The 13,647-nt window shown below is 42.3% G+C and overlaps 1 protein-coding gene across 2 annotated transcripts in view; it reads left to right on the top strand.

Moving 5' to 3' along the window:
* Positions 1 to 13,647, top strand: part of PDE3A (phosphodiesterase 3A) — a 312,291-nt gene that overhangs the window by 112,124 nt on the left and 186,520 nt on the right. The window lies entirely within an intron of this gene.

Raw genomic sequence — 13,647 nt, 5'->3', positions numbered from 1 at the left:
GGAAAAGTCTATGAATTGGCTTTCCAAGGTCGAGCTTGTTAGGGATAAAAAGTTCTGTCTGTCAGAACATCTCTCTTGTCATTCTCAGCTGGGGTTTACTTTACAATGCAATAACAGAGTTGGAAGGGACCTTGGAGGTCTTCTAGTCGTGCCTAGGCAGGAAACCCTATACCGTTTCAGACAAATGGCTATCCAACATCTTCTTAAAGACTATCAGTGTTGGGGCATTCACAACTTCTGGAGGCAACTTCTGTTCCGTTGATTAATTGTTCTAACTGTCAGGAAATTTCTCCTCAGTTCTAGGTTGCTTCTCTCCTTGATTAGTTTCCACCCATTGCTTCTTGTCTTACCCTCAAGTGCTTTGAAGAATAGTTTGACTCCCTCTTCTTTGTCGGCAACCCCTGAGATAACGATGCTATGTAGTGATTTCTTCTTTGATTATAATCAGAATAATTCTGTTCACTTTCTGTGACTGAATCTGGTAGACACTCCTGAATCTCAGGTGAAGGTTTTTTTTTTAAAACAAAAGTTTTTTTTAAAAAAAATTCTGTTGCAAATTTTAAATTCTTTTATAAACAACACGTTTCCCGGACTTTCTCCTTTAACATCTTCTCATAGGCATGGTTCATTTTACATCCAATTTCTGTTTCCAATTTCAGCCATAGGATTTCCTTTCCATATTTTCCATCTTAAGTTGAATGTCTTCTTAATACATAAACCATATCATTATTTGACCCCTTCAAAGTTAACCAGGGGAGAAAAAGGACTGGGAAGAAAAAAATAATACAGAAATTAAAGAAAGAAAAAAAAGAAGAAGCTAGGTGAACGGGTGGAGAGAAGAGAACATAATATAGCAATAGCAATAGCAGTAGACTTATATACCGCTTCATAGGCCTTTCAGGCCTCTCTAAGCGGTTTACAGAGAGTCAGCATATTGCCCCCAACAATCTGGGTCCTCATTTTACCCACCTCGGAAGGATGGAAGGCTGAGTCAACCCTGAGCCGGTGAGATTTGAACCGCTGACCTGCTGATCTAGCAGTAGCCTGCAGTGCTGCATTTAACCACTGCGCCACTGGAATCTCTGAGAGACCAAGAGAAAATGGTTAGAAAAGGAGGAAGGGGAAAAAAAGAATTTACTAGTAGAATAAAATGAAATGTGTTAACATTGTTAATGGTATGTAGCTAATTAAGATGTGAGGGAACTATATTAACATGATTAATTGTGGATAATGAATTAAGTGAAATGCTTATTGTATGAAAATTGAGTTTGGGGATATATTCCACCTATAGTAAAATAGAATAACAGGTGGAAATGAAATGATAAACTCTGGTGAAGTTTTTGAAGTATCAGGACCAGTGGTCACCCCCAGGCCTCCTTCAGGAGTCTCACAACTGAAGTGCAGAGATAAGAGGAGTACAGGGGATTCACCAACTTGGAGATACCTTTTGAATTAGCAGACATGTCTGAGAAAAAAAAACGTTGTAGAGTAGGTTTCAAGGAATAGCCTCTTGTCCATTTGAGCAAGGTAGGTCATTTTTCTAGACAATGGAAGAGTAGTGAAATTTGGACAAGAAAGATGAGGAAGGTCTGAGGGATAATTGCAGTGAACTGAAGAGGGCATTTCCAGAAGGAAGTGACACCTCATGCATGCAGCGTTCACTGATGTGTTGAAACAACTTCATCCAACCAAGCTTGGATATGTTTTCTTTTTTGAAAAGCTGTCTTCTGTGGGTGGGTACCGGAGCTACTCAAAAGGCCCAAGTTCCTGAATTCGATCTCTTTTCACTTAAATGTGATAATATTAGGAATAAACTTGTGCCAATAGCAAAATTAATGGATGGAGAGATAAGGGAATGTTGCTACGTAGAGTTAGCAATCCAGGAAGAATATGGCTATAATGCAAGTGAATCCCAGGACCAAGTTGAGAAGAAGTGGCCTTCAAACTTGTAGAGATGATCACCAATATATAATAGAGAGCTGTTTTACATCAAGTCAACCCATTGATTTCCCTCATTGCTCCAGTTTCAGATAGGATTTTTTCTTAGTCCTACCTGGAGATAGCTAGCAACTGAACCTGGAATTTGCTGTGGGCAATGCACATGTTTGCCTGTGGAGCCTCATCTCTTCCCCATTGAGATAAGGAGCTTATCTCCATGCTTGGCACATTTTGTCTTGGGCGAGTTCCAGTGCGTGATGATAAACAACAATTCAACCAGGAAAGCTTGTTTGAAATGACATCTATGCTTCAGGAAAACCTTCCACCTGATTAAATGTTTGCATGGCAGGCTTGTAACTCTGAAGGATGGAAAATACCTATGAGGAAGCCATAATGGATTATGGGTTCATGAAAAATTTTGTATATTAAAAGCAGTCTTAAGCTTCACTCCTTTTTCTGCCTCCAGACATAGGATTGAATACCGTTTGGATCTACAGGGAGTCCTTGGCTTACAACAGTTCATTTAGCGACCGCTCAAAGTTACAACGGCGCTGAAAAAAGTGACTTATGGCCATTTTTCACACTTATGACTGTTGCAGCATTCCCCATGGTCATGTGATCAAACTTTGGATGCATGGCAACTCGCTCCTATTTATGACGGTTGCAGTGCCCTGGGATCGATGTGACCCTCTTTTGCAACCTTCTGACAAGCAGAGTCGAAGGGGAAGGCAGATTCCCTTTGTGAATTTAACCACCGCAGCGATTCGCTTAGCAAATGTGGCAAGAAAAGTCGTAAACTGGGACAACATTCACTTGACGCATGTCTCACTCAGCAAGATAAATTCTGAGCTCAATTGCGGTCGTAAGTCGAGGGCTGTCTGCATGCTTTTAGCAATTGTAAATCCTTGCACCATACCAGGGGTCAGCAACCCGTGGCTCTGGAGCCGCATGTGGCTCTTTCATCCCTCTGTTGCGGCTCCCTGTTGCCGATCGGCGCCACAATTGACAGGGCTTTCAGTTAGGACAGGTAGAGGAAAAACGCCGCACTAGGAGGAGACTCTATGGTGGGGAAACTGAACTTCTGGTCAGCTCCAGAACTGAACGGGGGGCTTCTGTTTAGGACCTTTGTGGCTCTTTTGAGTGTTTAAGGTTGCCCACCCCTGCACTATACTAAGGAGGGTTAAATTTTCACTCCTTGTCTAATAATTGTTGGTATTGACTAGCCAGAAGCCCCTTGTAGCCAACGTCCTGGTAACTTGTCTACAGCAACTGCTGATAGTTCTGTGGCCTTCACTTGCCCCTCGAGATCCAGAGTCTTTAGTTCTCTGCTGCCATATACACTTCTGGTTTTGGAGAGCCAGACTGAATCTTTTTCTGCCAGATAACATACGCTCGGACAGTGGGAGACTTACAGATTGCTGCCAAATTTGGGGAATCAAACGTCGAAGGTAGATGGAAATGGAAAGCAGGAATGGGAACCTTTGATAGTAATGCAGAGGCACTCACACGGACATTTCCAACTGTGTTTATTTCTGTGTAATAAAGATACCGCCTGGTTAATAATTACTTAGGACCCTGGGAGCTCCTGGAAACTTTTCTCATAAAGTTTCCCAGGAATGCAACAATCTAGTTAGGTGATGCTGCTTTTACCATCATGCTGTATTTCTAATCCAGTTGCTCTGTTCTTCTTCAGTGCGTGACAGCTTGCAAGTGTAGATGGCAGTGTAGAGCAAGCGGGCTTGGTTTTAGCCTTCTGAATGAAATTAGGGGCTCTTTGTGATGCCCATCCACGTTGCATCCTCTTTATCAATTCGATATCCTCTTCCCCTGTTGTGTGGTGTCACTGCTTGGACAGGAAGGAGCTCTGGGGATGTCAGCCCTCCAAGGTGCACCAAATGTGTAAACTCAAGAGACACAAGCTACTTTGATTACAAGGTTATAATAGCAAATTCTTGAAGTCTGAAAACAGTTTCCCCCTCCCTGCCTTTATCTTGGTGAGAACCAGGAAGCGTCAAGTCCGAGAGGCTTTCTCAAACGACATTTCGGCTCTGGATGCAGATTTCTTTAACATTGACTGTTGTCTTGCCTATGGCTCTTCCTCCCAATCCTCAAGATTATTCCTTCTGCCCATTATTGGTTGAGATTCAGATTAGGCTACACACACACAGTATATCCTGTTGCGTTGTTGTTGTTGTTTTGCAGTGTTCTCATCGTCTCTTAACGTCCATTTAACACACACACACACACACACACACACACACACACACACACGTGTATGTATGTATGTGTGTATGTACCGTATTTTCACGACCATAAGCCGCACCGGATTGTAAGCCGCAGTATCAGTTAATCTTAATTTTTAAAACTTTTTTCACATATAAAGCGCACTGGGTTATAAGCCGCGCTCAGAGACCCGGCTCCCCTTGGTTCCTCTTCGAATCACGTGCGCAGGTTGCAACTGGAACTCCGTCTGCCCGAGTTGGGGCATTTTCTGGCTTGGGACGCTCCGGCGGCTTCTTCGGGAGGCAGCCCACCGGCTTCGGCGAAGGCTGGGACGGAGAGCGCGGCAACGGTGGAGCATGTGCAAAGTACTTTCGCCTCCACGCCGGCCCCCCTCACCGCGCGCCGGCCTTCGGGGATGAAGGGGCAGGACTTCCCGGGCGGAAGGCATGCCTGGCTCTGCGGCTCCAGCCCCGGCAACTTTCGGCCGAGCCTCTCCCGCCAGGCGGCCGCCTTCCTCCGCTGAGCGGCCCCGCGCAGCCACGCCACCCCGGGAGATCGCCAGCGCGGGGGCCTGGGGCGCCGCGGTCAGGTCGCTCTGTCCTCTCCGCCTCCCGCGCCTTGCCCGCCGCCCGCCCGCCCAGGATGCTGACCTACTGCCATGCCCCGCGCCCGCCACTGGCCCGCTCCTGCGCCTCCGCTGCCGCCGCCGCCGCCCTGCTCGGAGTCCTCTGGCTGCACACCTGCTGCGGCATGCCCCATGTCATCCGCATCAGTGAGCCAGGCGGGGGGGATGGGGGCGGGCAGGGTGCCCGGGTTGCGGTCCCCGAGGCGGGCGGGTGGGCGCACGTGGCAGGCGTCGGCTAGCGGGACATTTCTGGCGCGGGAGGCTTCGGGCTCCGCTGCTCTCCCGGCTCTTGCCCGGCCGGCGTGGTGTGCTGGGAAGACCGGCGCCGCACCGGCCACCCGCGCGCCCTTGACCGGCAGCGCAGAGCCGGCTGGGGCGCGGAGCGGAGTTAGGCAGGGCAACTGCCGGGGCGGATGGGGTGCTCGGCGCCGGCAAATCCTGAAGGGCTGCGCCGGTCTGCCATCCCTTCTTGCGGCGGCGGGGGTGACGGAACAGCCCAGTCTATAGGGGCTGGGAGCTGGGTGGCTCTCTGCTCCGACTCAGAAAGTAGCGAGGTTGAAGGGAGAGACCCGAGGGACGTGTGCATGCTTGCGAGCTTCAAGTTTGAGCGTCGGGAGGGAGAGATTTTCGATCTTTTTTCACACATAAAGCGCACCGGGTTATAAGCCGCACTGCTGGTTTTTGATAAAATTTTAGGATTTTCAGTGCGGCTTATAGTCGTGAAAATACGGTATATATATAAATATAGTATTATAATATTATAATACTAATATACTAATATATAATATACTAATATAATATAATATAATATAATATAATACAATACAATACTAATATAATATAATATAATATATTATAATATATTATAATATAATATAATATAAAACAATACAATATAATATATAAAATAAAATAATTCAATACTATACTATACTATACTATACTATACTATACTATACTATACTATACTATACTATACTATACTATACTATACTATACTATACTATACTATACTATACTAATATAATGTAATATAATATAATATAATTATACTATACTATACTATACTATACTATACTATACTATACTATACTATACTAATATAATATAATAAATGTAATGTAATGTAATGTAATGTAATGTAATAATATAATATAATATAATAATATAATATAATATAATATAATATAATATAATTAATATAATATAATATAATATAATATAATATAATATAATATAATATAATATAATATAATATAATATAATAATATAATATAATATAATATAATATAATATAATATAATATAATATAATATTACAATACAGTACAGTACTATACTATACTATACTAATAGGCATTTGTTAAGTGAATTTTGCCCCATTTCACGGCCTTTCTTGTCACAGTTGTTAAGTGAATCACTGCAGTTGTTACATTGCTAACCCAATTGTTAAGTGAAACTGGGTTCCTTTTTGACTTTGCTTGTCAGAAGGTCGCAAAAGGGAATCACGAGATCTTGGCGCACTGCAACCATCATAAATATGAGTCAGTGGCCAAATGACTGAATTTTGGACACATGACCATTGGGCCTTGAGTTTGACACCCCTACCCTAGAATAATGACATTACGCTCTTCTTTGGTTAGCCTTTGATTTGAAATTTCAATCTCATATTTTAAACATGTTGTTGCTGATTTTAAGTCCTGTATTTTTCGGAGTATAAGATACACATTTTCCCCCACCCCAAAAGAAGGTGAAAATATGGGTGCATCTTATACACCGAATACAGCATATTTGGCCTCCAGAAACTCCGTCCCCTTCACAAAAATGGATGTGCACAGGGTTTGGGAGGCCTGCAAAGTGCTCCTGGGGGCTGGGGAGGGGAAAAAACTAGTGAAAAACGGGCCGTTTTTTGCTCGTTTTTGCCTCCCCCCCAGCCCCCAGGAGCACTCTACAAGCCTCCTAAAGGCAATGCACTCTCCCCCCCCCCTTTTTTTTTTTTTTTTTTTTTGCAAAATGAGGCCTGCAGAGGGTTTGGGAGGCCTGCAGAATGCAAAAACTTTTTTTAAAATTTACCTCTTCAAAATTTTGGTGGGTCTTTTTTTTTTAAACAAGTTTTTATTTTTAGGCAAACATAAACAAACAAAACACAAAACATAAAACCATCTTCCATTACAAACAGTGTGTCAATTGGTTACAAGGTTTCTGTGCATCCCTTCCATAGTCATCACTTACAATTTATATAAGATCACATATTATCAAATCAAATATATTTATATATTTATATATATATATATTTATATATATACTGAGCCAAGGTGGCACAGTGGTTAAATGCAGCACTGCAGGCTACTGCTAGATCAGCAGGTCAGCGGTTCAAATCTCACCGGCTCAGGGTTGACTCAGCCTTCCATCCTTCCGAGGTGGGTAAAATGAGGACCCAGATTGTTGGGGGCAATATGCTGACTCTCTGTAAACCGCTTAGAGAGGCCTGAAAGGCCTATGAAGCGGTATATAAGTCTACTGCTATTGCTATATACATTACTATTGTTGTACCTCATTTATTTGACCATCACCATTATTCTTCATTTTCCACGAGATATATTAAGTATTGGGATCATTTACACCATAGCAGTCCATTACATCATCTCAATTATCTCCAGTAGTAAAATATTTTTATGTTATATTCCATATCATTAAATTGTTCTGATATTTACAACATTCCCTGGTAGCTTTCATTTCCATATTTTTTTTATCTAACCACGGATAAAATAAATCCCAGATTGTATAAAATTGTTTATCTTCTTGTTCTCTAATTTCAAATGTCAATTTACTCATTTCAGCACATTTCCATTATTTTATCAATAACTTCCTCCTGCATTGGTATTTTCTCATTTCTCCCATTTTTAGCAAATACAATTCTAGCTTCTGTTAACACATTCACAATCAAATATTTCATTTCTCTTATACTCCGAAAAATATGTTAGTTTACTGGCAGGTTTTCCCCCCTCAAAATATGTTTTATTTCTTTTAAAAAACACAAATATTTCATCATTCATCAATCATTAAAACATTGAAGTACAATTTTTTTTGTATGCCCCTCCCTCCCTCCCTCCACCCCCAACCCCCCTCCTCCTCCCCCCCCCGACTTCCCAGAACATGTACACGGTATGGATTTTTAACTAACACAGTCTAAAAACTATTGAGAAAAAAGAAATAAAGAAATTAATGACATTCTACATTGACCTTAGCTTCTTCTTACTGAAGTAACTTTTAACAGTTTAAATCATTTCTGATCTTAAGCATAGGCTAACTGGAATTTCTTGGTCCCGTATTTATTTTGTATATAGTCAATCCATTTTTTCCAGTCTCGTTTATATCTCTCATTTGAGTGATCTTTAAGATATGAGTTTACTGACAGGTTTCTGCCATTCCCCCCTTCCTTAATTAATAAGCTACTCTGAGTGATCCTTCGAACAGAAAATTGTTTTGTGACTAGCTTTGTTACTCTCCATGCAGATTAATGGGGAAAAAAAGTGTGAAGATTTTTAATTTGGAAAGCAAGCAGTGGCCAGGAGAAGCCTTCGATATCCAGTGTTATTGTTCCATTGTTATAAAACCTTGAAAAAAAGCAGAGAAGAGGCAGACATATTTCCCCCCCCCCATCCAACCAGCTGAATTTGGCAGACCCACGAAAAGGGAAAGGATCCAGATTTCAAGAGATCTCTCTTCCTTTCCTTTTTTTTTTAAAGAAAGAAAGAAAGGCTCTTTTGCAATAGGCCGGTCTCTTCAATTGCTACTTTTGAAATCAGTAGCAAATGCAAGGGAATTTTGGCACCCGGAGAGGTGAAGCCGTTTTGTAATTCTACAAAGCAGAAGTATTTTTCTATGACAACCGATGCCTCAAACAAGTTTCTTCTCCCTCTGTCTTTCTTCCTTTTTTAAAAAAAACAAGACGAAGCCCTGGTGTTTAAAATTCCACATGTCAAAAGATATATCGTAAGGGTTTGGAGGCTGGATCTGTTCAGATACAGGAGCTTAGAATAGGGAGGGGGGGGGGTAATAGATTTTGCATATGGGTCTAGTACTTTTTAATGGAGAAATGCAGCTAAAATGGGTCCCTCGACTATATGGGTAGGGAAGCCAGGTCATTGGGCTGGGATCCAGTGATTCCCCTGCCGGTGGTTTCGTAGGACGTTAGAAAAGCTGAAGCACAGCTGTGTGAATCTAGATTCCAATAAGTGACTTTAATAAGTAAATTGCTATTTAGGTTTCTGAGGCTTGAGTGGGTTCTAACTTTTTCCCAGAGTGGATTTCCTTCTTCAGATTCAGCAGAAAACTCAAGAGCGTCGGTAGCAGGATCCAACAAAATACGTTGCAGGATCTCAGTCCACCGAGTTGCTTTTGATGTCAGTGGCGAAGTCTTCTTTCTGGAAACTGTGGAGCCTAAAGGGGTCTCACCGCCACCCACCCAGCTGCTCTTCATAGAGACACGAAGTGCTTTCTTTAAAAGGCCTTAGTCATTGGACATTTCACTTCATGAGCTTGGTGTCAGGGTTCCAAGTGATACACCTAATAGCAAACAGAACTCCGAGGCAGATAGATCCCTCAAAGAGCAATTTATCTGGATATATCACATTGGCACAGACTGGTGAAAAACGACTGCGGTTTTCACCTAATTAAAAGTAAAAGTTTTCCTCTTTTCCCAAGCAGTCACATGGTCCAATCAGGGTGCTGTCCAGTTGCTTGGTAACATCACTCCTCCTTTCCTCAGCCATCTGTTGGAATGTCCTTGGTTCCCAAGGGAAAGTATTTTGTTTTGGCTACAAACACCCAGCTATCTCTATTCCCCCCCTCCCTAGTCCTCATCTCCATTGAAGCCTCAAAGATGGGCTCGGTCAAGCCAGCTTCAGAGTTGACACTTGGATGGTCATTGGTTCTCCCTTACAAAAAGAATGGTGCAAAAGATCAAGGTCCAGTTAAATTGATTTATTGCTATTTATTGAGAAGTTATCTTCTCAACTAACGGTCAGCCCATGCTTGCAGTTAGATAAGAGTCACTGTAATTCAAGGGAGGTTGAACATTGGTGGCTCTGTAGGGATTCTAGGCTGATCCCTCTTTTAACTCCACCCCAGGTTCTGCCAGTATTTCTCCTACAAGCCCAGCTTGATTTCTACCATAGGTCTTTACCTTTATATCTCCGGAGAAGGAAGTCTTGTTAATTTTGCATTGCTCCTTTAGAGTTGACCCTTAGTATGCTGTGAATTACATGGGTGGCCCAAGTCAGTTTAATTCAGGTAGTTGTGGAATATAGGACAGTGACAGATGCAAGATAAGATCTGTGCTTAGCCTTACCACCAGTCCATATCTATCAGGTGTGCCACATGGTTCTAGACCAGAGGTGGATTCCTTCCAAAATATGTCTGCGCATGTGCAAAATGTTAAAAGAAAAGAATAATAATAATAATTTGTACAATTACAATTGTTCTGCACGTGCATAGAACCAAAAATCAAAATGGCGGCCCCATAAGAGAACTGGTTCGGGGGCGTGGCAGGCTTGGGTCGCTGCTGGTTACAGTGACCCAGGTTGCAAACCACTACCGGTTCAGCCGAACCGGTCCAAACCGGTAGGAACCCACCTCTATTCTAGACTACAGGATGGCCACGCATCCAAGGGTTCAGAATTAGCTTATTTAACAACACAAAACAAGAAATGAATGCTGACTGAAAAGACTGTAGGGACGTAAACATTTCATCTGGATTTTATAGAGCAATAGAAAACATCTGCTCATTGACGGATCTCCTTTGCTTCAAGAATGAACACGGCAGAGAAAATTTTTACAAGATGTTCTATAGATGGCATTTAGATCCTAAAAAGTTGGCTTCTATGTATCCGAATGTACAGCCTAAATGTTGGAGGTGTGGTTCTCTCGATGCTACATATTATCATATATGGTGGACCTGCCAAAAGGTTAAGGCATTTTGGATAAAAATATGGTGGGTCATGCAAAATGTTTTTAAAAGAAGGATAAAGTTTATTCCTCAGTTATTTTTACTAGGTATATGTACTGATTTTACAGTGGTAGAGACCAATTTGATTCTGCACCTGATAACTGCAGCAAGACTGTTGGTGGCGCAATATTGGAAGAAGGAAGACTTGCCTACAATCCAAGAATGGACATTGAAAGTAACAAACTTAGCTGAAATGGCTAAAATATCGGCATGCCTCAAAGATCATTCAAATGAGAGATATAAACGAGACTGGAAAAAATGGATTGACTATATACAAAATAAATACGGGACTAAGAAATTCCAGTTAGCCTATGCTTAAGATCAGAAATGATTTAAACTGTTAAAAGTCAGTTCAGTAAGAAGAAGCTAAGTTCAATCTAGAATGTCATTAATTTCTTTATTTCTTTTTTCTCAATAGATTTTAGACTGTGCTAGTTAAAAATCCATACCGTGTACGGGTTCTGGGAAGTCGGGGGGGGGGGGGAAGGAGGAGGGGGGATGGGGGGGTGGAGGGAGGGAGGGGTATACACAACAAAAAAAAATTGTACTTCAATGTCTTAATGATTGACAAATGATGACATGTTTGTGTTTTTTTTTAAAGAAAAATAAAAAAGCTCTCTTAAAAAAAAAAAGAATGAACACGGCAGAAACTCCTTAAGCACCTCTTGGATTCTGTGTCACAGGCAGAGATATATGGTGTTATCCAAAATTCCCCTGGAGAAGATTCTTACTGAAACTGTTCTTCTTTTTTTCTTCCTTTTATTTTTTTTTTAAAATGAAAAATGATTTGCAAGTCTTCAGATGTCTAATCATACACAGACCTCCCAGTCTGAACTGAAATGTTGCTTTAGGCAGAAAATATTTGTAGCAATTCTGCACTTGATATTTTACAGAAGTTCTCCGTTTTGGTCCCATTACAATCTTAAAACAATGCTGATGGTAGCCAGAAGCACAAAGCACCCAGAATTGTTGGTCAACTGCCTGGATGAATGTCCCTTGATTTCTGGTTTCTGCACAAGTGAGGAAATGGAATTTTAAGCAGCACAAGCAGAAACGACTTCACCTGATCTCCCATTACTCTTTTCTGACCTGGCACTTCCCAGAAGAATTGGACTAAATTTCCTCACTTCTAGCCAGCATGACCTGATAATAGTGGGAACAATAGTTCAGCCCCCTCTGGAAGGACTCCATGTTGGGAAAGGTTGCATAACAAGAGGGATGGGCATCCTATAATTCTCCAGATACAGAGTTGCAACTTCCATGACTGTTAATCATTAGCCAGGATAGCTGGAATAAATGATCAGGCTCCAATTACCATATTTTTGGGAGTATAAGACACACCTTCCCCCCCCAAAAGGGTGAGAATTTAGGTGCATCTTATACACCAAATGTAGCCCCACCCACCCTCACCAGAGGCTAAAAACACTAGGCATGGAGGCAATAATATCCGTGGCAATTCCTGCAGCCTGGAACAGCTGATTGGGGGTATTCCGGCAGTCCGATCGACCTGCCAATCAGCTGTGCTGAATCAGGCTGCAATAAGTGCTGAAGCTGACCTGGCTGGTCAGAGTTTGCCGCAGCAATCACATTCAGAAAGCACACACAAGTAACTGCTTCAGCAGGATGCAAAATAATAATAATATAGAATATCAAAAACAGGTTTTCCAAGGTAGAAGCAGTAAATACAAGCAAAACACAAACAGTTTCACTTTCAGTTCTCAGCTAAGCCAGGCTCCTTCCTGTCTCCTTGTTGCTCACACAGCAAATACTGTTTCGGAATCCAAATAGCCGCATTGGCTTCGTTGCTATGCCTATTAATTGGCTGACCAAGTCATGAACTCTCACACACTGACAGGAAGTTAGCCGGCTGAATACAATGGATGCTGGTAGACAGAGGCAGAATTTTTTCTTCTCATTTTCCTCCCCAAAAACTCAGGTGTGTCTTATACTCCGGAACACCTTATACTCCAAAAATTACAGTATCCTACTTTGGACGTATTATGAAAAAAACAACCCAGCTCTCTGGAAAAGGTGGAAGAAAAGAGGAGTATAGGATGACCAGCCGCAAGGTTGATGGACTCAGTTACAATGGTGTTGAGGACACCAATGTTAGTTGCAAATGATCAGGACTCTACATTAAGTTGCAGTTCAGAAGATTTATTACTCAAGCCTATACACAAGAATCTAGTCAACTAAAATTCAGTAACGGAATTCAAGAGGGCTTGAGTGATTTCTGGGAATGTAGCAACTCTAAGCTGATGACACACTTAATTCCACCCCCAGCTCTGCCTCCTGTTCTTCTGCAGCCATTAGCAGACTTGGAACAATAGGCTAGAATTGTGATGGCGAACCTATTGGCACGGCGGAGGTGGCATGCAGAGCCCTCTCTATGGGCATGCGTGCCATTGCCAGCTGCTCTTCTGGTTTCCAGCATGTGGGATTCAGCCAGTTTGCACCTATTCGGGAGAACCGGTTGATAACTTTCTAAGCAGTTCAGAGAACCGGTTGTTGGAAGAAATCTCCTTTTGTTTTTTCCCCACTTTACAGGGCTAATCCTGTAAGGAAGGCAGGAAGGAAACATTCTGGCGTTGTTTTTAGCCTAATCTTTATTGCCCTGTTTACAGAAGCCCTCATGAGTGACGTTGAGTTGGCCATGCCCACCCAGTAACATGACCACCAAGCCACACCCACCCAACTGGTCATTAGGGCTGAGAACAAGTTGCTAAATTATTTGAATCCCACCACTGACGTATATGCGTGCTGGCAGCTAGTCTTTGCAGGTGCCGGAGCGCCAGAAAACAGCCTGAAAAATGGCCCAAAAACCAGACCATTTTTCGGGTCGATTTCAGACT

The sequence above is a fragment of the Thamnophis sirtalis genome, unplaced genomic scaffold, assembly GCF_051295495.1.
Source record: "Thamnophis sirtalis isolate CommonGarterSnake01/CBP01778 unplaced genomic scaffold, rThaSir2_p1.2 scaffold_9, whole genome shotgun sequence".
Lineage (NCBI taxonomy): Eukaryota > Metazoa > Chordata > Lepidosauria > Squamata > Natricidae > Thamnophis > Thamnophis sirtalis.
This window is presented reverse-complemented; position numbering and strand designations above follow the sequence as displayed.